Source organism: Palaemon carinicauda, chromosome 3 (genome assembly GCF_036898095.1).
Source record: "Palaemon carinicauda isolate YSFRI2023 chromosome 3, ASM3689809v2, whole genome shotgun sequence".
Classification (NCBI taxonomy): Eukaryota; Metazoa; Arthropoda; class Malacostraca; order Decapoda; family Palaemonidae; genus Palaemon; species Palaemon carinicauda.
In genome coordinates, this window is record NC_090727.1 from 17,570,559 (window position 1) to 17,595,558 (window position 25,000).

The 25,000-nt window shown below is 33.3% G+C and overlaps 1 long non-coding RNA gene across 1 annotated transcript in view; it reads right to left on the bottom strand.

Annotated features, from left to right (window-relative positions):
* LOC137636838 (uncharacterized) overlaps positions 1-25,000 on the bottom strand; it is a 338,483-nt gene that overhangs the window by 99,293 nt on the left and 214,190 nt on the right. Inside the window, exon 2 of the long non-coding RNA XR_011043246.1 lies at positions 4,775-4,856. This is a non-coding gene — a long non-coding RNA (uncharacterized lncRNA). The remainder of the gene's footprint in view (positions 1-4,774; positions 4,857-25,000) is intronic.

The window sequence follows — 25,000 nt, forward strand, 5'->3', positions numbered from 1 at the left end:
CTTCTCTTTCTGAAACTACATTTGATCAGTGAACAACTACTAAGAGTAATTGTTCAAAATTTCATAAGAAAGCAAATTAATAAAATAAGATAACTTCAACATAAATGCTGCTTTTAAAGGATTTCATGACTTCGGGAAACAAAACAAAAGTAAATAATGCAGAGTATATGAATATAAAAACCTCCTTCCAAATACGAAAACATGTACCTCCGTCGACACTGTTTTCAATTCAGTGGTCCACAAAGTTCATCGCAACCTTTCATCAAAGTTTGTATCGACCTCTTGGCCGCCCTCACTGAAATATCAACACTATAACTTTGACTTCCAATCCAACGAATCTCTCTCTCTCTCTCTCTCTCTCTCTCTCTCTCTCTCTCTCTCTCTCTCTCTCTCTCTCTCTCTCTCAGCCGAGGATATCCGTGATCAGGTTTGCATTCCCAATATTTTGTTTATCTAAGATTAAGGCAATGAATACTCTATTTTCTAAGTCGCCTCTACGATTCTCTCTTTGATGAATGATTTGGGATAATTACGTCGCACTTTTTATATAAAATCACTAATGGAAATACAGCGAAGTCATTTGATTTATTGGAAACATAATCTCGGTAAGTTATATATATATATATATATATATATATATATATATATATATATATATATATATATATATATATATATATATATATATATATATATATAGAGAGAGAGAGAGAGAGAGAGAGAGAGAGAGAGAGAGAGAGAGAGAGAGAGAGAGAGAGAGTGACTTATTTTATGAGTATAATGTCTCTATCTTGTACATCTTTGTGTGTGAGGAATGCTGAGTATTTTAACTGTATATCATTTATACACTTTCCATTTCTCCCTTTTCTCCTGCTTCAATTTCAGTGAAAAGTTAAAGATGTCTTTTCATATTGTCAGATGAGAGAACCGCAAGAAATCTCTTTATGACTTTCAACATCGGATCTCACAATTATTTTTCTAAAATTTGGGGAAAAATTTATTCATCCCGTCTTACGTTATCATTTTATTTTGGAAAAGGTGATAATTTCAGTTGAAATTGTTTATCTTTTATCGAAAATTTGACTTTTATATAATCCGGAAAGAGCGTTGGTAATTCCTTCTCGTATAGTTTCCCAAAGCTGTAATATATTCAAGATAAAGTTCGTCAAAGTTGTACAAGAACCAAGAACCCAGACTTTTCCGTTCTTGATTTTATAAAATTTCATAAAATTAAGGCAATGTTATTATCATCTTTACTATTCTCAATTTTCTAACGTTTCATCACAAGATTATGGTATTACGTAAATCAATTAAAATACTGATAATATGAATAATCATAGTGACATCCTGACACACAACTTATCCTTTACTTTTTTAACAATTCAGCATTGCCAGCAACCAGGAAAATTCCTTCATTATAACCCTTCTCTCTCTCTCTCTCTCTCTCTCTCTCTCTCTCTCTCTCTCTCTCTCTCTCTCTCTCTCTCTCTCTCTCTCATAGATTATCACTTCGCTTGTTACGATGAATGTATCTAAGCGATGAATATATCTCACTTTCTCTTACCATTGATTTATCACTATTTTCATACTGAAATCAATAAAATTAAAATATTTCTCATCATCCATTCCATTACACCACCATAACACGAGAATGAATCATTCTCCCCAAATGAACAGTAATGACATAATTTTAAGCATTTGCGAACAACAATGGCAACTTTCAGATGTGGCCACTACCTTTCCTCTCTTGCTTTCTTTCTCTCTTCTCTCCCTTCGCTGGTAGATTTAAAAGTTAATTAAGCGAGCACTGACATAGATGAATTCTATTGCATTCTTCGACTCGTTTTATAGCCCAATAATTGATTAGGTGACGAATTCGGTTTAATTCATTATTCTGATTTTTTTACAGTGTATGGTAAAGTCAAAAGTTGAATTCACGCGGTGTACAATTTCGGACTCCTTCACTGAATGAGGTATTTTAAAATACTTATTCATTCACACTAAGATTTCAATTAGTCTGTATATAATAATCTCAGGCATCATTAGGACTAAAAAGTGAGTCTATGTTCTAACAACCTGAAGTTACAGGAAGTATAGCGCTGTTATTATTATTGTTGTTGTTATTTACCAAAGATAGTTTGCTCGCCATAAGCATCCCGTGTCACGGTGGTATAATGGCTGGAGGCCCCAGAATGAAAAACCACGGGATTGCTAATTCAATGTAAGGTTTTTTTCTGTGTTGCTCTAAAATTGATAGTCTTTCTATTTCCATTCGATTATTTTGAGATGAGGCTTGTAACCCATAATTTTCCTCTTCATGACAGCTATCCATCAAAGTTTAGTAACTAGCATTAACATTTCCTGCTTTGGTCAACAGGGAGAAGAAAGCGTATTAGCAAAATGTGACCTCACTTTGCTTAGCCTGAGAATGTGATGTATACGCCATTGGTGGTGGTGCCACAGCCGTAACTAATAACGCAGAGGGGTAAATCTGCGATCGCCAGCACTCAATGGTTTCAATGTTATAGAAGCTTTTGTATTTGGGTTTTATCCTTCGCTATTTCCCTCTGTGAATGACTTCATGGATAACTGCCGTCTTCCTTTCTCGTTAAACTCATTATATAGCAAGTGAAACAAGATTTAAACAATTTATAGATCAATTCAAATACAAATAAACATCTCTTACAGATCTGCAATTACAGCAGATCAGAATAACGGTACTGATGTTATAATAGTGTTACTCGTACAGTAAATCTCATGGACTACATCCTTTATTTGTATTGCATTTTCTTTAGTAATATGACCATCGACAACACTACCACCCGTGTGTCACACGATCGTACATAGTAACGACATTTCTCCTTTTTATTACATATTATCCTTTGTATCTTCGCTCTTCCCTCGCACTGACAGCAACTTGCATCAACCTGTCTGCTTATCTTATTGTTAACTGTTAACAGAACAAGTTGCCGGTTGGACAAGAAATAGCCTGTTGTATTTTGTGACCACCTTGTCGGGACTTGGTGTGTATATAAACTCGATGTTCTGTAATAAAGTTACTCAGTTGCTTTCATCTCGCCTTTTGAGTCACAACCTACTCTTGGCCCGTCACAACACAATGCCTTATAACCAACCAGTATGGAAATAGCAAAAAAAAAAAAAAAAAAAAAAAGGAACTTTTTCTATTTGTCGTTAAGGTAATCTATACTTAACATAAATGTAATTAATTACACATTTTCAAGAATTTAATTATTTGAGGTACACTCTTCACTAACATACATACACACATATACACATCCTTACATACAGTTTAAGACAAATAAGAAAAGAGGTAATGTTATCTAGGGTAAAACAAGAGCTAAAGATGAGGGATTTGATGAAAATATAAGGATGAATTTGAACAACAGTTTTAAAATAACAAATGGCGTTGGTGAAGAGGGTATGAATATAAATTTAGTTAATAAGAAAATAAATCTCACACGAAATAAAACTATGTAGAGTTTTAAATTTAAGTCATAAGTTTAAGCAGTTTATTAGACAAGAAAACTAATCATAAGCGCTTAGTTCAGAGTAAATTATGACAGTAATATATTAAAAGATATAAATAACGCCCTCGTGTGACACCGCCTTCAGTGCTCTACGGGTGTAAAAAGATGAAGGTGTTGTCGTGGCAAAATGTTTTAGGGGAACGTGCTTTAATCGTCCTTTTCTCTAGCTAATGAGCTAAGCATGCAATGATAAACAATAAGATCTCGCCCACAAATAAACACTTTGTAAAAAAAGAGGGAAGTTTACTTCCAAGATTTTAAATATGTATCCAGGTACAACTGAGGGGAAAACAAAATGATCGCACTATGATGTAAAAGCTATAATACGTTGGAAAGCTAGAGGAAACAAGGGAATCGGGAAAGAGATAATGTAGCTGGATATAAATCAAGCACAGCAGCTAGGGGCTGACACAACACTGCAAATATCTCAAAGTACAGCCTACAGTGTACTGTGTGAGGTGCATCGACATCACTATCTCCCTACCAAAAACAGCACTATCTCCCTACCAAAACACTATCTATGCAAACTGTTTTTATATAGTACAACTAAAACTGCATCCAGAGACATGATTCTTGACAAAAGGTCGCCGTTCCACAGTTAAAAGTTTGCCATTTCATTAATATACGGATAATACTAACCTCTAAAATAAAGACAAGTTGAATCAATTGTAATTAACCTTAATCTTTCATTCACTATATATATATATATATATATATATATATATATATATATATATATATATATATATATATATATATATATGTATATAATATATATATATATATATATATATATATATATATATATAATATATATATATAGATATAGATATATATATACATATATATATATAGATATAGATATATATATATACATATATATATATATATATATATATATATATATATATATATATATATATATATATATATATATATATATATACTGTATATATATAACCACGTTTTCGGTTTTATTTGTTCACTTTTAGCATTCGGAGGTGTTTTTGTGCTATAAATATATGTATGAATAGTATTCAATTTAAAGATTTTTTTTTTATGTATCTGCAGCTGTCACTAAAGCCATTAAAAAAATAACGTAGTTCAGTCTAAGATCAACGACAACAAAATAAGAAAATTGATTACAATATGATGATCACTAATCAAACTTGGATCCTTGAAAGATCGTACTTTATCTCAACCTGGACTAAAAAGTTGACCCTTACCTTTTCCATGGGCGATGAATATTTGAAAGGAGGCGTGGTCCAATAACAGCAATGGAAATGCTGTCACAATCAAAACCAGCGTCTGGAAGAGCAAAGATAGAAAAAGTAAGTATGACGTCGAAAGCCAAACATACAGTAGGTAATTTGAAAAGTGATTTAATAATAACTGTGATGATCTGACACCGTGATATTTATAGGATTAACGCTTTAATGCTTCAATATTTTTAACCGTATAATTAAGAACTTAGGATCTAATCGTCACTTTGATAGGACCAATATTGTTTCAGTGGTGGATTCTCAATTAATAATTATAAGGAACACTGAGCATGGCCTGTGTTTAGAATTGGCATCAACTATTTACGTCAGATGATACACACACACACACACCCATTTAAGTCACGTGACCACAGCTGAAACTTTTCTCAAAACTCGCGAGTCCACTGAGTGGAGCCTTCGAATCGCAAAAAGGCGTATGAAGCTGAAAGAAAGAGTTTGTATACATTTAGATTATAAAAAAATACACAGTAAACTAATCTAGTGGACATGACTCACTTCAGCCAAGCACTAAAACAGTAAAACAAAATACCTGAGTTATTGGTTATTTGACAAAATTTCATTTTAACGTTGGCGTAATGAACTTGCTCAGATATAAATGATCACACTAGATTAATAGCTCATCATGTTTTGATGAGATGAGTCTCCTACAATCCTCGTGCTTATTTAGCCACTTTACCAACAAGTGTTCGGGTTTCCTGAACTCACGGAGCATTTGCATTTATCACTAACATATGGGTTTCCGTCGAACGTTATCCTATCAAAACTCTATGTATGATTGTAATAGGCCGAAAACAGTGGCTCCTCATCATTCAGATCTCAGCATTGATGATGCTTCTTTAATTCTGTATGACTCTTTTAAAATATTAGGTGTGATTCTCGACAAGAAATTTACATTTGAGAAACACATTAGGTCCGTCTCTTCTTATATTGAGAAAAAAAAAATAGCTTAGAGATGGTTTAATTCTTTCATTCTACCTTGTTTCGAGTATTGTTTTCTCCTGTCTGGTCTTCAGCTGCTGATTCTCATCTTAATTTGTTGGGCAGGAACTTAAGATCTATTAAATTTCTTATTCCTGATCCAGATATTAATTTCTGGCACCGTCGTTCAATTAGATCGTTATGCATATTGCATAAGATTTTTGGTCATTCTGACAACAATTTACACTCAGATCTTCCCGGATAGTTCTATCCTGTTCGTAATACTAGGTATGCTGATAATTGTAATAGTCTTGCCTTCTCCATCACGAGTCTTAATATTACACAGTTATCTAAAAGTTTTATTCCAAGTGTCACCAAGTTGTGGAATGATCTTCCTAATCGTGTAGCTAAATCAATTGAACTTCAAAAGTTCACACTTGCAGAAAATGTTTTTATGTTGAACAGGGTGACATAAGTCGCTTTTTATAGTTTATATAAGAAAGATCTGTTTTAATGCTGTTACTGTCCTTAAAATATTTCATTTCAATTGTTCATTACTTCCCATATCGTTTATTTATTTCCTTATTTTCTTTAGTAACTGGGCTATTTTTCCTTGGGCTTATAGCATCCTGCTTTTCGATCTAGGGTTGCAGTATAGCTAATAATAATAATAATAATAATAATAATAATAATAATAATAATAATAATAATAATAATAATAATAACAATAACATTCAAAATCAACTTCAAGTAGAGAACCGGCATCGTCAGCCAACTGTGACAACAACACTGGTTTCAACAGTGCATTAAGGTACATAACGAATGGATGTAATATGCAAAGAGCCTTCGCGCAGAGCTGTCAGGCATTATATCACGTTGGGTGATGGTTCCGTAATGGCCTTACCCTTGGAAATAAAACCCAAGGCTGTTAATCATTATTACCTTACATTATTTATTTTCCCTAAAGGACATTTTCTTTAAACAACTTTCAATGTACCTTTTATGCTTTAATACAATGCTTTTAATAAAAACATCAAAACTAATATATGTACGTTTGTCTAGTTTCCCTTAGAAAACGTTTAGCAAAAAAGTACTTGATTAACATGTTAAATAGCCGGCACTGGAAAGATATTCGCCGCCCAAGTGTATCTAGATCAAAACCCTAGTGTTACACTATGAGATAAAACTTAGAAATTGGACATCAAAATGGAAGAAAGGAAGCAGAATGAAGGTAAAGTGAATGGATATAAAGTTAAGTACAGCTGGGAGCCGATGGAAAGCTGTAAACAACCTAAGTATTGCCTACAGTGCATAATCTAAGGTGTACTGACGGTACTACCGCCCTACGAAGAGTCACAATGACAACAAAACTAACTTTGACATTAAATTTCCTCATTTTAGATTTGGTCAGACTAATTTGTCATGACATTTAACCTATAAAAAAAGTACCTGAATTGTATTAAACTTATGAATTTGAAAGGTTACATTTTTTTTTTCATTAATCTAATTACTATTACTGACTTATTTAATGGAATTAATAGCGTTAAAACAACGACCGATGTAAATAATGATATGCGGTTAGAGGAGCCTTCTAAATATTTAAATAAAATCTAAAAGAATGTGCAAGAAAGAAGGGGAGGCGGGAAAAGGGATCAAATTTCAGTTATCACAATTAGCATCAACCACAATCAGAAGTAAAACTCAAACATTAATGGAATAACGAAGCTAAATCTATGATCTAGAACATAATTCTATTAATTTTGGTTTCAACTTCTCAACATTTAAATTTAAGGCAATTTTTCTTTTCCTTATAGATATATATATATATATATATATATATATATATATATATATATATATATATATATATATATATATATATATATATATATATTTATATATATATATTTATATATATATTTATATATATACATATATATATAAATATACATATATATATATATATATATATATATATATATATATATATATATATATATATATATATATATATATATATATATATGTGTGTGTGTGTGTGTGTGTGTGCGTGTGTGTGTAACTAGTTATGATAAACCCTTGTTGGAAAAACAGGGGTGCCAACAAGAAAAGAGACCCAGTGCGGAAAGGAGATAGAGAACTAACGAATAAACTATACATTATTAGATATAAAAAAAATATATAATATATATCAAGACCAATAATACTGCAATATTAAAACTGATCACTCCTATACAAACTACAAAATGAGACTTTAAGTCTCAAGGGCTCCAGCATGGAAAGCAGCTCAGTACGGACTGGAAATAAATAAAAGAGCCAATGAATAAACTATAAGAGAAATGATAAAAATAAATTTTGAAATATACTACGATCAATAACAAAATAAAAAAAGATCACTCATATAAACTATAAAATTACTTGTGACAACTTGTTGAACAGAAAAGCATTTGTAACAAGTTTAAATTTCGATAATTTCACCGATTTAAATACTAGATTAGGAAGATCATTTCATAATCTGATCACAGCTGGATTACAACTTCTATAATACTGTTTAGTATTGAGCCTTATGATGAAAAAGGCAAAAGTGTTAGAATTAAATACACAGTGCTACGGACAGGATGGCATAGTCCGGGAAGATCTGAATGCAAAGGATGTTGATAATAAAAAAAAATGCAAAAACAATCAACTGAATAACAGTGCCGAAAATTAATATATAGATCAGGTATAAAGAATTTGATAGACCGAATGTGTTTGTCCAACAAGGTAAGACATGAATTAGCAGCAGAATACTAAACATGAGAAAAATACAAAAAACGCGGTAGAAGGAAAGAATTACATTTCTTGAGAATAGATTGATCACACCAAATCTTATAAGACTTTACCAATTTGCAAGTTTGATGTGAAATTGAAGAAGAATCAGAGGGGATGTTTTTCTCAAGTATTAATTTGTCGTAAAGATTCACACCTAGAATTTTAAATGAATTGTATATAGTTAAATCTATATTTGCTTACTTTGGGGTCTTATGGGGTTTAACTTTATCAACGCTAATATGCACCATACGTTAATTTTATCTAATAGCAATTAAAAGATTCAGTGACCATAGATCTACATCTAGGATATGGAATTGTATATGCAACAACCTTGTATTCTAGGCCAAACTACATAAGCGTACATTGTATGAAAAGTAATGGGCCAAGAATGCAACCCTGAGGGACACCAGATATTACATTCCTAGTCATTATCTTACTCATTAATACATAATAATAGAAATAAGGAAATATGTTTGATTAACAAATAACATCCGGAATTTTCGAAGTCCCTTCAAATTTCAAATCTCTCTCTCTCTCTCTCTCTCTCTCTCTCTCTCTCTCTCTCTCTCTCTCTCTCTCTCTCTCTTACTGTGAGCTGTTGCGTAAGCATACTTAACCCGGATTTATATTGGCGTACTTTCAAACGTAATTAATTACGTTCGTTAGAAAAAATAAGGATTGAATGACACTATTGCATGTAAAACTATACAATTCATGGCTATATCGTATAAACTTCAATTACAGTTTTTCGAGTCATGAAATGTCACGGGTAATCATCCGGAATTAATTACTTGCATCTGTCTGAATGAACGGATTGATATCGGTGTCATTAACTTTTGTTTTAAAATTACCAATAAAAATATTTAATGAAATCCTTGAAAATGTAATGAAAATTCTAAAATTTATAGATCCTAATAAGATCGTAAGTAAACTTAATTTGGCCGATATGCGTTTTTAATGAGAATGAAACTTATGCAACGATTTTAATAAAGCCTATTTTAGTTATTACATGCCTATTTTTGGGAGAGAGGAAAAATTGCTAACATAATGACAGAGACACGTGAGATAACGAGGCGGGAAATTTAATCTCAAGGATAAATGACATTACGTTTCGTCATTCAACGTCAGACCGTCCAATGCGTTCGCATAGACGACCTTGCTTTATTGTCTCCTTTGTTATCTCCCCCATAATATCTTCTTAAACAATGATTAAGTCAGGTCGCCTAAAGACAGTGGCTATTCTCGCTCAGATATTGGCAGAGGAATGAGGTGGGCTGAACACGAGGTTACACGCTTAACGTCCTAAATGTGAGCGAAATCAATGCGGTTTTTGGTAACCAGCAATTTCTCGAACAACAGAAACATAAAGAATTTATATATTTTTGAAAATGTATCGATCATATTTTCTATAAAATGTCTGATGATACAGGCATACCCGAATAATTCCTGAAACGCAGAATTTAAGACACTCCTTGAATTCCATTGAGCTTTAATGGTTACTACCTGTAAAAATAACTGGTATAACGCCTTTATGGTAATCTCAAGTGAAGGGAAGGGGAGGGTCGTTGATCAGAACTGCCCCTCTATCACTCAAGGGAGGAAATGCCGAATCAGCCAAGATATGAGAGCAGTATATCCAAGCAAGAACCAAAAGTCTAGCATTTAGTTACTTTAACGGAAGAAAATTGAATTTTCTGGTAATGTGAGGAAATATTCTGACATTCGTTCTTGCTCTATTGTTTTGTTTATTTTCTTATTTTCTGGCCGTTCTCACACTGGCAGCTAAAAGAGCATTAATCAATTTATCAAAGATTTCAGGTCAGGTCAGATAGAAGAGTATTTATTATTACATTGGAGATATTTTTTCTGTTACTTTGCTACTTTATATTGATAAAAGAAACATATTGGGGAAAAGTTGATATACTCATATTTTCTTCCTTTTTCAATTTCCCTATATCTTTCTTCCATATTCGTCTCCTTTTCTTAAGTCAGTTATCCTCCCTCGCTTCCTCCTATTTTGTTTCCACTGCCGAGTGGCAGTGCGTTCAAGAGCAGAGGGGAAGCTCCAAGCTCGGGGTAAACCTGCATAGTTCTGTTGTCCTTTATGAAAACGAAATCAAGGATACGAAAACTAGGTAAAAATATGCCATGATATTACTTAGTTAACGCGGTCTAATTTCCCCGAGATACCTATTCCTTTTGTACTGTATTATTGTAATCCATACTTCTTTGTCTGCATCTTTTCCCACTTTGATGGAGACAAAGAAGCATGGATTACAATAATACAGTACAAAAGATACCGATTCCTTTTGTACTGTATTATTGTAATCCATGCTTCTTTGTCTGCATCTTTTCCCACTTTGATGCAGACAAAGAAGCCATAATAAGTTTCAGAATAATTCATGACATTCAGTAATAAAACTGTAAACCAGAATAACGCAGAACAGGGAGAGCAATAAAATACCACCCACAATTTTCCATTCAAATAATCTAAAGTAAAACAATACCGGTATATTAAATTTTGTGCCTCTCCCAAAAATAAATGTTTTTCTCCGGAAAAAAAAAATAAACGAAAATGAACTCGCAAAGGGCTTGTTTGGCTCTAATCTTCGAGTCTATTAAAAGTTTATTTGAAGAACATGAGTATATTGTACGACAATGTTAGGCATAAACGTCATAGTCTGTAAGAGAAGCCAATTCAGATATCTAAGGTTTTATTTAGATATATCGTGAGTTAGCTTTACATAATCTAGATAACATAAGTATAAAATATGTCATTATCATGTTAATATAGGTTTAAGAGTGTTGACTGAAGCTTTAGTCAGAAATACCTCCGTACCCATGGAATGTTTGTCGCACTTTGTGAAAATTCACGAAATTATTGCAAGTCATTACGATTTTATTTTCCATACTTTAAGTGTATCTCACAATTATATCAAAATCACTCTTCTCTTGGTATATAAATTAATTTTCAGTGTCCGTTTTTTCTTCCAGAAAAAAAAATTCTTATTTATTCTCTCGTAACACCCGTCACTGTACTTCAAAAGTCAGCTTTACTGGACCTATAATCATCGCTATAGTGAATGATTCTTGCTCTCCTAATATCAAGGCGTGTATACATATACTGTAAGTCTCTAACTTACTATTGTTTGCTTACCCTGGCTTTCTGCTGATAGCCTTGTGTCAGCAGATGCTTTTGGTCTCCGAGCAGTATACTGTAGATATGCTCCCATTTGCCAGTTAATTTCCTTCTTTTACGGCAATGACAAACTTTTTGCCTACTCTATTTCTTTATATCTTTTCTCTCTCTCTCTCTCTCTCTCTCTCTCTCTCTCTCTCTCTCTCTCTCTCTCTCTCAGTAAATACAACAGGTTTCGGTCGCACTTATCATCCTTAGATACCTCTAAACGCTGGACAATTTTATATAATCAATTTTCTTTGGGCACACCGCTTCATCATTAAGTTTTTCATTGAAGTGGAATTGTCATGATTCACGGTCAAAGTACTGAAGGCCGGTTGCTTGTTATCAATGACTTCCGGTAAATTGTCACGTAGTCTTGTTGATGCGGAGGCTTTAATTCGAATAATATCAATACAGATAGTTATTACATTACAAAATTAACATTAGAATAATAGCACTTTTCTTCTTATGTGACATGCTTCCAACATTTACTTCAGTAAAAGGCTGTTTCATTGAAAGTGAAAACCACTAACACCGAAGTGCATAAAGGAAAAATAAATGAGAAACAAATGTTCGAGTCAGCCTTAATATTCCGTCGAAATTGAAATCTCTTTTGAGTACATACCTTCTTGTAAAGACTAAGTAATCCTTCTTCCAGCCTAAGTTAATCACCTCCAGATAATTATAAATGCTCTCGAATCCCTTTAATTAATCACCGAAAAGACAGGAAGATTTACTTTTATTTTCCTCTCTTTCCTGTCCCATTCAGACATTGGAGACGAACAGGCGAATAATTCCTTTTGCCTAAAAGAAATCAGAGTCAAATGAACATAATGAAGTTAAGTATCAAAGGTGATGTTGAAAGACGTCAGTGTGTTTTCTGTGCTGGAGGGCTCATTATTCTCATTATCATCTTAATAGCATTATTATTATTATTATTATTATTATTATTATTATTATTATTATTATTGTTATTATTATGAGCAATGGGATTAGACAGGATGCAAAATTGCCTATGAATAAATAATACAGTAAGTTAGCAATTTATTTAATCTTTGTATAATACTGTACTTTGGCAACCAGAGAGGTTTTAGCGATATGTAATTAGGTAATTGTAATTGTTATATTTCTTTTTTTTCTTTCAATTTCGTTCCATATTACAATTATAACTTTTCCCTGTTTGCATCGCTGTATAAACAGTTTTCAAAAGAGTAAACTGTAATTTACGGAAGCCCCTCCCCACGAGATTTTTTTGAAAATTGACCTTGTTACATGACATTTCATTTCCTGATTTAGCCAATAAGTACACCTAATGGGTATCATTCTATTTCTTGAGGTCTCTAGAGATGAAATAAGGCTGGCCCTGGGGGTACATTTATGGAGGTGCCTAAAATTTTCACTTGACCCCAAATTTGGTGACCTAATCATTAAACAAAATCGCAAATTGTCTATTTTATCTGTTAGAGAGTTCCAAAGCAAACATTTTGATATGTTATTAATCTTTCTGTGACCATTCCGTCCGGAGTTATGTCTAATTAAGTTTCCCCTACCCCAAAATTGGCAGCAGCAAAATTCGATGATGTCATCAAACAAAGTGGCCCAGTAGTGGTAGTGAGTCCCTATTTTTTCAATGGGAACATTAAAAAAATGAAAATATGGATCAAATGTTACAACCTAAATGCACTTTTGTCAATTTTAAGTGGGGGTGCGAGGTGAGCACCCTCAGCCCACGGACTATATACCATTCGAAAGCTGCAACCTGCCCAAGGTGACGCTTTGGTTAATTGGTGCAGCTTTACAACAAACTTGCGACGCCCGTAAATTGCTCTCAAACTAAGACCCATTAATTCCCCAGCTGCATATGAGCACTTCACGTTAGCGTTATTAAAGCGAATGGGCCGGGCAATCTTATCCAAAGTCAATATATATATATATATATATATATATATATATATATATATATATATATATATATATATATATATATATATATATATATATATATATATGTGTGTGTGTATGTATGTATATATATATATATACATATATAAATGCATATATATATATATGTATATATATATATATATATACATATATAAATGCATATATATATATATATATATATATATATATATATATATGTATATATATATATATATATATATATATATATATATATATATATATATATTAACTGATTTTATCCTTAAAGACCTGCAAAAGAACTGGAGGGCTTTACATTTCTGGCACCATTCCGTCCAAAGAGGCGAAAGGTGTATGGTGAAAATGAATACTAATATACATACATACACACACACATATATATATATATATATATATATATATATATATACATACATATGTGTGTGTGTGTGTGTGTGTGTGTGAGTGTGTTGTGTATATGCTCGCTCTATGTTGCACTTACATAAAAATTTTTATATGAGATTCCCTACAGTCTGCCTTAGGGATAGACACATATATTATATGACTGTGTCGTAACATCAGTATATAATAAGGTAAGTTAAAGGGACTTTTTCGGAAATTCCTCGCCTGATTGAAAGGATCTCCGTTCACCAACCTGTCACAGCAGATAAAAGGCCCGCCAACGCCGCCAGCAGATAAACATTCTCAGGTGGAAGCCCTGAACAATATTCTTACCTATTTATTTATTTTTTTCTTCTTGAATTGCTTTATTTTTTCAACAACGAAAAACGGTGATTTGTTTGTTCTGTGTAATGTAGTTTATGTACTCTCACTTGCCGAATTTGTTTTCCAAAAGTATAGATATCTTACTAATGAAAACGAAATATTTCCCGTAAAGTAAAAAATAAAGAAATAATGCAGATTTTGAATTAGTTTTTTGGTGTGCTTAAATTGAAGGGCTTTTGACAAGAATTGCAGATGCAGATACCATTATTACTCTATTGTTTATTATATTACACGTTGATGTACAGAATAAATATAATTCAAATGGTTCCGGTAGTTGAAACCTAACTACCAGCAAAGCTTGATGGCAAGACAATAACATTTTTAAGTTATATTTCCGTAACAGGAAGTGTCAAAGGAAGATACTATAAAATTTTATTATTATTATAATTATTATTATTACTATTATTATTATTATTAGTAGTAGTAGTAGTAGTAGTAGTAGTAGTAGTAGTAGTAGTAATTATTATTATTATTATTATTATCATTATTAGTAGTAGTAGTAGTAGTAGTAGTAGTAGTAGTAGTAGCTAAGATACAGCCCAAGTTGGAAAGGGCTCCAACAGGAAAAATAGCCCAGCGAGGAAATGAGATAAGTAAGTAAATAAATAAACTAAAATTATAAAAAATCAGAATAAAACATTCTAAGAATAGTAACAATATTAAAACAATAAAATAATTTAAGATCAGTAACAACGTTAAAACAGATCTTTTATATATACTGTAAACTATAAAAAGATACTTATGTTTTGAAGTTCTACCAATTCAACTACCCGATTAGCAAGATCATTCCACAATTTGTTCATAGCTGGAATAAAACTTCTAGAATACTGCGCGCATTGAGCCTCATGATAGAGAAGGCCTGACTATTAGAATTAACTGCATACCTTGCATTACGAACAGATGGTACTGACCGGGATGATCTGAATGTAAAGGAGGGTAAGAATTGTGAAAAATCGTATGCACTGTACAATAACGCCGATTGAGACGGCCTCAATTTTTTCTTATCAATTTTTCGGAAAGTTCAAATTCTGTACCATTTGCCAGTGACATTTTTCATTCTCTTGTTGAGGAGAAATGGCTTCTCATACTTCTAATTTCTGAAGTCATGAAGTTTCACAGGGACTTATAGATGTTAAAATGATATTAACAGACGGTTTTAATACCCATAATGTGAACTCTTGATATATTAGTATTCTAGAAAGAGCGCAAGAGATAGTGTTTAAACCTTGCATATTCACCTCACTAAATCTCGGGTGGGGTTTCGTCTGTTTAAATCTCTTCGGAAGTTTAACAGATGGAATTCTCGATTCCTTTCAACTGTTGGAGTTGACGTTAGACAGGACCCTTTATGATATCAATTACACCAGAAGATGAAAGTAAAGAACGGTCAGAAAACCTTTATCAAAGTATTGCAGATTACATGGATAAATTGGTCGAATTTGTCCGGTTTGACTGAAGATACGAAATTTATACAACATAATGGGGATCGGAGGGCCATCCAGCACTCTGGTGCAACTACAGAAAACGTATAATGTTGCACTATTAGGTAAAAATTAAGAGAATGGACAGCAAGATGAAAGACCAGTAGCAGTAACTGAAGTGTAGTAAAGGACTGAACTGTAAGTGCACCTATAGAGACCGAATGGAAGCCTACAGTAAGCCATGTGTGATACACTGACAGCAAGATCTCCCCAATGCTGATCGGACCTACTAAAAAATGGGTGATCGAGCCTTTTTGTTAGTATGATTACAGTACATGCTGTATTTATTTTCGTAGATTTTCATTAGTTTTTCTTACTGAAGATTGGTATAGTGTTTTTCAACTACAGTATTAATGAAAGTCGGGAAGAGATATGAATGTAACTTAGGGGGGGAAGGTGGTCTTTAGGGGTGTGGATTTCAGAGCCTTAGCAGAGCTTTACGCTCTTGAGTTCCATCATATCTAAATAGCTTTCTCTCTCTCTCTCTCTCTCTCTCTCTCTCTCTCTCTCTCTCTCTCTCTCTCTCTCTCTCTCTCTCCTTTGATGCATCCGAATACCTGTATTATTCATAAGAACTGTTCAAGTTTCCATAATGAAAACACTTTGTTTCCTTGGAAGAAAGAAATGGGTTTGCCTTTATAAACAAATTTGCCTTGTATGTTAATGCAATGAGCATATTTGTAAAGTTATGCTGAAAGAGAAAAATTATCCACAGATGTTTTTCCTTCCTTCATTTTTTCCGCGAGTATTCGTTACCCAAAAAAAGTTTATAGGAAGTTCAGTAAAAAATTCTTGGAATCTTTGTGTATATGTATATGTATATCAATACTTTCCTGTTGCATCCGTACTCCAAGAAGAGGACAATAATGGGTCAGTTTTGTTTTAAAGGAAAGAAATCTTTTTTGTTGTGAGGAGAGGCCTCTTTTTGAGGTTCTGTTTTAGCTATCGCTTTTCGTTCTTTCATTCGAAATAAAAATTACAATAAGGCTAAAAGCTTTCCTTTGTGATGGACATCTATTTATAAGCTTACTTAGAAGGGGACCTTTTCATGTCTTTCCTTTCAACTTTAGGGAAGACAGATTTTAAAAATAATATAGATTCAGACTAAAACTCTGATCCCTTTTATTGTGGGTAAGACGCTATTTGATTTATGCCTTTTGTAGAGATTTTGAAGAGTTCCTCAGATGGAACAAATGAGAAGTAGAAAAAATTAGTTCAGGGCTTATAAAGATACAAAAGAACAAGACTTGGCAAATACAAATACACAACATAGCCTTAGTTCAAACATAAGGGGAAGGAAATCTCACTGTGGAAATCGGAAATACGTGCTGTTTGTTTGGAAGTTTAACCCTCTTTAATATCTCCACTCAATACCACCAGCCTTCTTGCATAATTTTTTCCTTTTGCATTTTTTATGTTATTTACTAACCATTCCCAATTCAATACTTAAGGTTCATATCGCCAGTTACTGACTGGGAAATTTATGAATGTAGCTCGAGACACTCGAAGTTTCGCTTAAAAAAGCTGCACGCTTTCATATGGACTAAGAATTAAAAGGCAAAGTTTCCCCGAACATTAGGCTGTTGTAAAGTTTTAATTTCATTCTTTTCAACTTTTGTTTCAAAGGTCTCTCGGAGTGGTATGTGAAAGGGAAATAACAATGTCCTATAGGCTGACCAAATATACATATGATCAAAGACAAAGCCCTATCTCCACCTAGGGAGGGCCAGCCTATGGTTGCTGATGACTCGGAAGGTACACCTATCAAACCGCAATCCCTAGCTCACAAGGACGACGGGGTTACAAGCATTACTATAAAGCTATCGAGATAGAGCAGGACTCGAACTCGCACCCGACAGACTGTGAGAAAGGGAATAGCTGACCAACTTAATCAAGTATTTTTTCCACTGAAGTAATTCATATCCAAATGATTTTTCGTCATAATGTAACAGCTATTCGCCTTGAAGTGCTTGGCAAAATATAAGGTAGAAAAGGATTTTAAACATTAACATTTCTATAATGTATACGCTTAAATTATTGTATTATTATTCTGAATGCTCTAGAAAGAAAAGGCATTTATCAACAACATCAAACATTTATGAACTCTTTAAAGGATTGCAATTCAGGGAAGTAAAAACTGACCTAGATTAATTGTTGCCCAAATGGAGGGATAACAATGCTACATGTATTGTTACAATTTCACCGTCCCCCCTCTTATAGAGGATGAGGTTGCTAGTTATAAGCCTGTGTCCATCTTTATTGCAATCTACTATAGTTATCTACCCAGCATGAACCTATTTCACTTCCTAGATCAACAAAGGCATAATGAAATTTGAATGGTAGAGGCGTTTCGCATTTCAGCGTAATGGGGAATCGATCTTCTGACCTTTGCTGATGAGCATTGATCATATACAGTACATAGATTTGTGAAAAGAGTGTAGGGTTCAGAAGTGTCAAGAGGTAAGAGAGAAGTGCCTTGGAAGAATTAAAAGGATATAACATGTAGACCTATTAGAAAGTTAGGGCTTTAATGATCAGGAAACTCTAGAGCCTATGAAAGGTAAAGTTAAGTGGCTTTGTATAAATAGGGAGTGTTCAGAACACTGCTGAGCCTTGTAAATAGATGCATGAAACGACTAATGTTTTGGAAGTTTTATCCCCCTGGGAGTTCTTCCACAATTCACCATCACCTGCTCAAGTATAAAAGTGACAGTGATCATTGGGCTGATTTTCCTCTCGTCTCTGTGCTGTGAAGAGTTGCCAGTTAAGTGATAACTGAGAGGCGAGGCAAATGAAACTAAACTATTTAACAATCATCGAGTTTTTATACAGCGCCTTGCGAGCAAGAACGTCAGAAAAATTTAAACATGAAAAAGCATGAGAGCAAGAAAGGGCAATGTGGTCTATTAACAGTGCAGAGAGAGGCGAGTGATAAGATAAAAAATAAAAACTGTTACAGCGTACGAGCGTGTACGAAACACGTGCACTACAGTGCCACTGCCTCCGGAGGTAAAATGGCAAAACTACAGGTATTTTTATGTCTCAAATGTTTCTTGTTATAATCTAGGAGGAAGAGGGCTTAATTTACAAAACAGAAATGATCTAGCTTAAACGAAACTTTGAATTACTTAGAAAATTTTTCAAAAAGGGGGATTTTTCTTCTTTGGTTGCGAGGGTGGGGAGCGTAAAAGCTGGACATAAGTGTTACTGTCTACAATCTTGAAGGAAATTGACCCAGTTTTTATTAGAACCATAATAGGACAGCTTTAAGAATAACAATATTGGAGTTTGTAAAAACCACAAGGCCGTTAATTTGTAGATAAGGTTAAATAGCCGATTCTCTTATTTAATGGTCCATTTTGTAGATGAAGCATTAAAAACAAGTATCAAAATTGTATACAATTTCATAATTTCATTTCCATATCCAATTTTAGATTACAATGATAAGCATAACCTATTTTTAGGCTGGAAATAACATATATTAGGTACACATTTGATATATGTAACTCATGGAAATGAGTAAAAGAAAAAATAAAGAACCAAACATGAAAATAAGGTTCCAAGATTACCAAGACTTTGTGGAAAAGTAAATACTATTTTGAAATTGAAGTCTATGGTTTGTCATTTCATGTTGGCATTATTATCAGGAAAAATGTTGGAAAAGTTCAAGGAAAATCCGTCAACGAAGTGTAGAACCAAATCACTATTTGGACTTGGACGTCTATATGACCATTTTCCACTTTAGATGGCTTCTTCATTATATATCCTGCAATGTTTATGAAACATTTCTGATGGATGGGTTTATTTATTTAGGCCATTTGGTCAAGTGCTGGGACTGGGGGCACTATTCAGCAACAAGGTGCAACTTGGGGAAACTAAAGTAATCCCCTGAGAAGCAAAGTTAAGAGCTTGGGGAGCAAGAGCGAACAAAGAGTAGCCTTTTTGAAAATCCACACAGACATTTTCTAGTTCATTGTGCATTTTTCATTGAAGGAAGAAGGCTTGGCAATTAATTTCAATGTAGGATCAGTTGGTGGGCTAAATAGTGGTAATGCTGACATGAAAAAAAATCTTGTCTCCAGCCTCATTAAATCAATAGGACCAAGGGTCATTAAGACCATTCACCCTCAACGCCTTCTGGCAGTATTTACTTAGAATCAGCGATTAGTGTAATATATATATATATATATATATATATATATACAAAATAAAAGCTAGAATTTTTTTTCTTAGTAGTGAATGCTTATCTATTCTAAAACGACTGAAGGGTTTCACACACACACACACACACACACACACACACACATATATATATATATATATATATATATATATATATCAGTTAATAAAAGTTAGCAAAGGTAAAAGATGAATCATAATTTTAAAGAAGCTTTGGTCACGTGAGAAGAGTAAAAGTCTTAATCATAACGAGGTGAGGGAGGCTGATATGGAGAGATGTTGGAACAGAAGGATACACGATACAGAACCAAGGAGAACTGAAAATGATCTTTGGTGATTGATTAAGATTGCCATGTCTCATTTGGCATAACTTGGGCTCTTGCGTATGGGCAGCCCACATTAATCGTGGTTTTGATGACGATGAGATCCGCATATATATCTTGGTCAATAAGCAAAAAATTCCTCCGAGATTAACGAGTGGAAGAGCATGTAGAAACAACAGTAAACGTAACAATAGTGTGAAAGTGGTTACTTTTGATATCAGAAATTTTGCACACATTGTCATTGCATGGTGAATTGAAATTCTGATGTCGGTCTAGATGCCCAATTGGTGAAATGGTCATATGCAATTTTACGCCGTTTACAAAAAGTCTGCATGAGTAATAGCTAATTGTTAATTTGATAACAGTTTAAATATTCCCCAGCCATAAAAGCTCAGCTGCTAACAATAATAATACCAGCTGCTAGTATTACTACTGCTGTTATCCTGTACAATTTTGATCATTTATATACCAAAATCCCTATCTTGAGTTCTAAGATTAACAATTCCTACTTTTTCATACTCATAAGACGTACACCATGGAAATAACTATTACTCGCAAAAAATAACGTTACTAGAATTTTTTGAGTGAAGTTAATTACTGACCCAAAAATCTCACTTGGGAATGCATTGTCTCTATCGTCTTTCTCGCTCTGAGGTGGAGAGGCTCATCTAAGATTTAAATTTTAGTTTTTCCTTCAGCATAGACTTTTGAGGTTCCTGGCAACATGTTCAAACATTCACACACACACACACACACGCACGCACGCACGCACACACACACACACACACACACATATATATATATATATATATATATATATATATATATATATATATATATATATATATCACACACAAGTGTCTTTGTATATGAAATTGAAAACTTAATTGCTTTGCATTCAGAAAGTCAGTTACTATATCGAGATTTATTTAGATATGCACTTATTCTATTGTACATTACTATAATACTAAACTTCCTCCTTTTTCTGCCTTCCCTACAATTATTGTGAAGCTCATATTACCCTTATCAGTATGCGTAGATATTCCTTTGGAATTCGTTACCTTTGAAATGAAGTGAATGGAGTTCTTGCTTTGTAACCATAGCCTTTGAAGTTTAATATTTAATTAGATATAACTGATATCTCCCTTTAAGCTTTGGATCTTTAGTTCCTTTTTTATTTGAGATTTGCTCTTACAAATAAGTTTTCTTTAGTCAGTCTTTTGATTAATATGATGAAGAAGACTATCTCAAAACTCAAGACGGTTTCATAACCACTTTGTTTGTAATATTATTTAACGAAGAAAACATACTATTTGTATGGCTTCTTTAAGATGATGGGCGATACACAATTGCATTTACTCTATGTAGCTGTTTCGAAATCGGACGTTTAGCTCATCTCTTACCAGCTAAAACTTACGAAAATTTTATAATAAGGAACGATGACCTCAAAAGTCTCCGTTTTACGATCATATTAGTCTTGCGATCTTCACAGTTCAGAGGATCATCATAACAGCAAGAAGCAGGAAAATTCATTACGAATGACAAGTTTTGAGGCTGAAAGGGGATATAAGGGATATTCTTGATAAACTTTGGCGTTCAATCTGAATCATTGTATAAACCCAATAAAATTGAAAAACGTAATAACTGTTAATTTTTTTTTCGCTATTTATCACTGTACGGTAAAGCATAATTTTCTTATATTAGCAACTAAGACTTTTGTAACGCTTGTAACGCTTGTTTTTTCTGCATTGTTTATAAATATAACTCTTGTATGATTTACATTACACACCGAGGATAACACAAGAATTCCATGTATTTTCCACTACGATAACGCCAGAATTACTCAATGTATTGAGAGAAAAAAAAGTTTTTTAGATTAAATTTTGGGTTCTCAACATCTGCAGGCATACTTTAGCTTTGTTGTAATATAATCGACAGTTATTAAATTACACCAATGATACAATTTTTTCTATTCACCTCAACATAAAATAGGACACAATTATTTCAAAAGAAACGGAGAATCAAAGATGATATAGAGGTAATGAACTACCTACGATGATTCATTCATAAATATAAAAGCATTTCTGACTTACACAGATTTATTCATTGATCAGTTCTGGACAGGTTTAAAATAATAGGAATCTTTATTCTTTCATTATACTTGATGCTTTTTATTTCTTACCCCATTTTTTCTCCACTTCAAGAATCAATCATTTTTAGTGAATGTTCTTTTAAAGTCTATATCCTTTTTCAACTGATTAACAATTAAAACGATCGTATCTAACCAGGTTTTTACTCAATGGATTGGTTTATTTTCAGATAACTGCATCCACCTGCATTTTGATTTCAAATCGATTTCGTCCCATTTCCACTCTGTCCTTCCCTTTCGAGTCATTCCTCATTCCCACGCGAGAGCCTGAAACTAAAATTGCCTTTATGCAACGTCAATCCTTTTTACTCTAACTCCTTTTTACTTGTCAATTGTTATCTCTGATTAGTTCTAGCATTTTTCCTTTCCTCTCATTTGACACATTTCCGTTATATTCGTACTTTGTGTCAGCTTCATTTTGTATGTTATTGCTAGAGTCGAGAGTTCATCGATATAGTAATTTATATTAGTATTGTATTCAGCCCTATACTTTAGATAATAATACAATTTTATAATATATTCATCCATCTACAGGAGAAAAATAAACGAGGGGGATACGTCCATCCGTAAATTTGAGTAAAAATCTGTTTTTTTGTAATTTACTAATACCTTAGTTTGCGTTTGTTCACCATACTTAATTTTGTATTCGCCTGTCATTATGTTTGTATTCTCTCTCTCTCTCTCTCTCTCTCTCTCTCTCTCTCTCTCTCTCTCTCTCTCTCTAATTGCAGAAAAATAAATCCGTCCTCCAACAATTTCATTAAGAGATTAAAGACAGAGTGTAGCAGTATATTCCAGGGAAAAATCAAGTACAGAGCCATAATTAATTAACTTTATTTCACAGAATTCGCCTTTGAACTGTGGTGTGATCCTCCGTGAGGGACTCTCTTCCTCCCCCCACCCTCCCTCCATAGAGAAAGCATTTCAAAAATTAACTTAACGACGACTAATCTAGGCCACATTTTATCTCTTCCTTTGACCTCGTTTTATTATGCACATTGAATACTTGATCATAATTTATGATAGACATGATTTCATCCCCTTCATCGTAGCTCATCTTTTTTTCTTTATGGAATAAAATTACTGAGCGTTTCATTTCCGTCTATTTCAATCAACGAATGGAATTCATTAAACCAGATATTTGAGAGTATCAAGGTTATATGGATAATCCTGTAATATGAAGATTTTAAGAGCATTCACCTTATAGGGTTTAGTTTGTTAGAATTATTAAAGCTTTTTATTACCTTCAGAGGACTTGGGTTTAAAAGTAAGCCTCAAACAAATGCCTGATACGTAAAAGTGGACGGAGTAATAAGGAACTTTGGGGAAAGTATACGAAATGTGGTCAAAATTTTTAGCATAAATGTAGATATTGTAAATGAAAAGTGGGTTAACACGTGTTTGTTTCATTATAACGCTGATCAAATTAGTGAAAGCCACGAAAAATTGAAAGATTAGTGAAGAATATTTCTTAAAGAGGGAAATTTTCAAGAGGATGACAGCAAGTGGATTGATTGTGGAATGAGAGACTATGGGGAAAGTTGAACAAATGGGGCCAATAAGGTGTAATGTGGCACAAGTTGCTGTAAATGAAAAAAAATCGTTTCAAGATAAATGGAGTATTCTTTTGAATGGGAAGCAGATAAAAATAAAGTGAAAGTGGATGAGATGGATCATCGGCCCCATGTATATGGAGTAACAAGCTTTGAATATGCAAAAACTTAGAAAATGCATCAATACAGTCAAAATCCCAACAGGTAGAAAGTTTTACAAAATGTGAAGCAAAGTGGCCAGGATGAAAAAGATACAAATCTTCAAACGACCGGACGGTCTCTTTCAAATAATGAGGTTTGACAGCTCAGATTTTCTTCCTAAAAGTCAGTTCTTTTTTACTCATAATATCTTTTTTACTTGTAGTTTTATTCCATCGGTACGAACTCCTATTAATCCATCAATCCACCTATCGCCGATCATGTTTCGTTCCCATTAATTGGTTTAGCTCTAACCTTTGTTTACTTACTCTGTTTAGTTCAATAAGGGTTAACCGTTATTTCCCTTAATAACTTGAGTCCCTTATCTCTCTCTCTCTCTCTCTCTCTCTCTCTCTCTCTCTCTCTCTCTCTCTCTCTCTCTCATATACATTAACAGTTTCTATCACTCCTTTTTATTAGAGCATTAAGTCATTAAAAGGTTGCATTTCATTTGAGAGGAAGTAGGGCAGATTTTGTTAAAGGATTGTGTCACTATCGTGTATAGGGAAGCCTCTAACGGATTTGAAAGCTGATTAAACAAATAATTAACAAGGCAAAATTTCCCCTATTTCCCGGACCCCTTGATATTATGTTTGTTGAATATCTGATCAGGTGACGTGAATGATTTCATCCACTTCTTGATTATTAGATATATTTTGTGAATAAT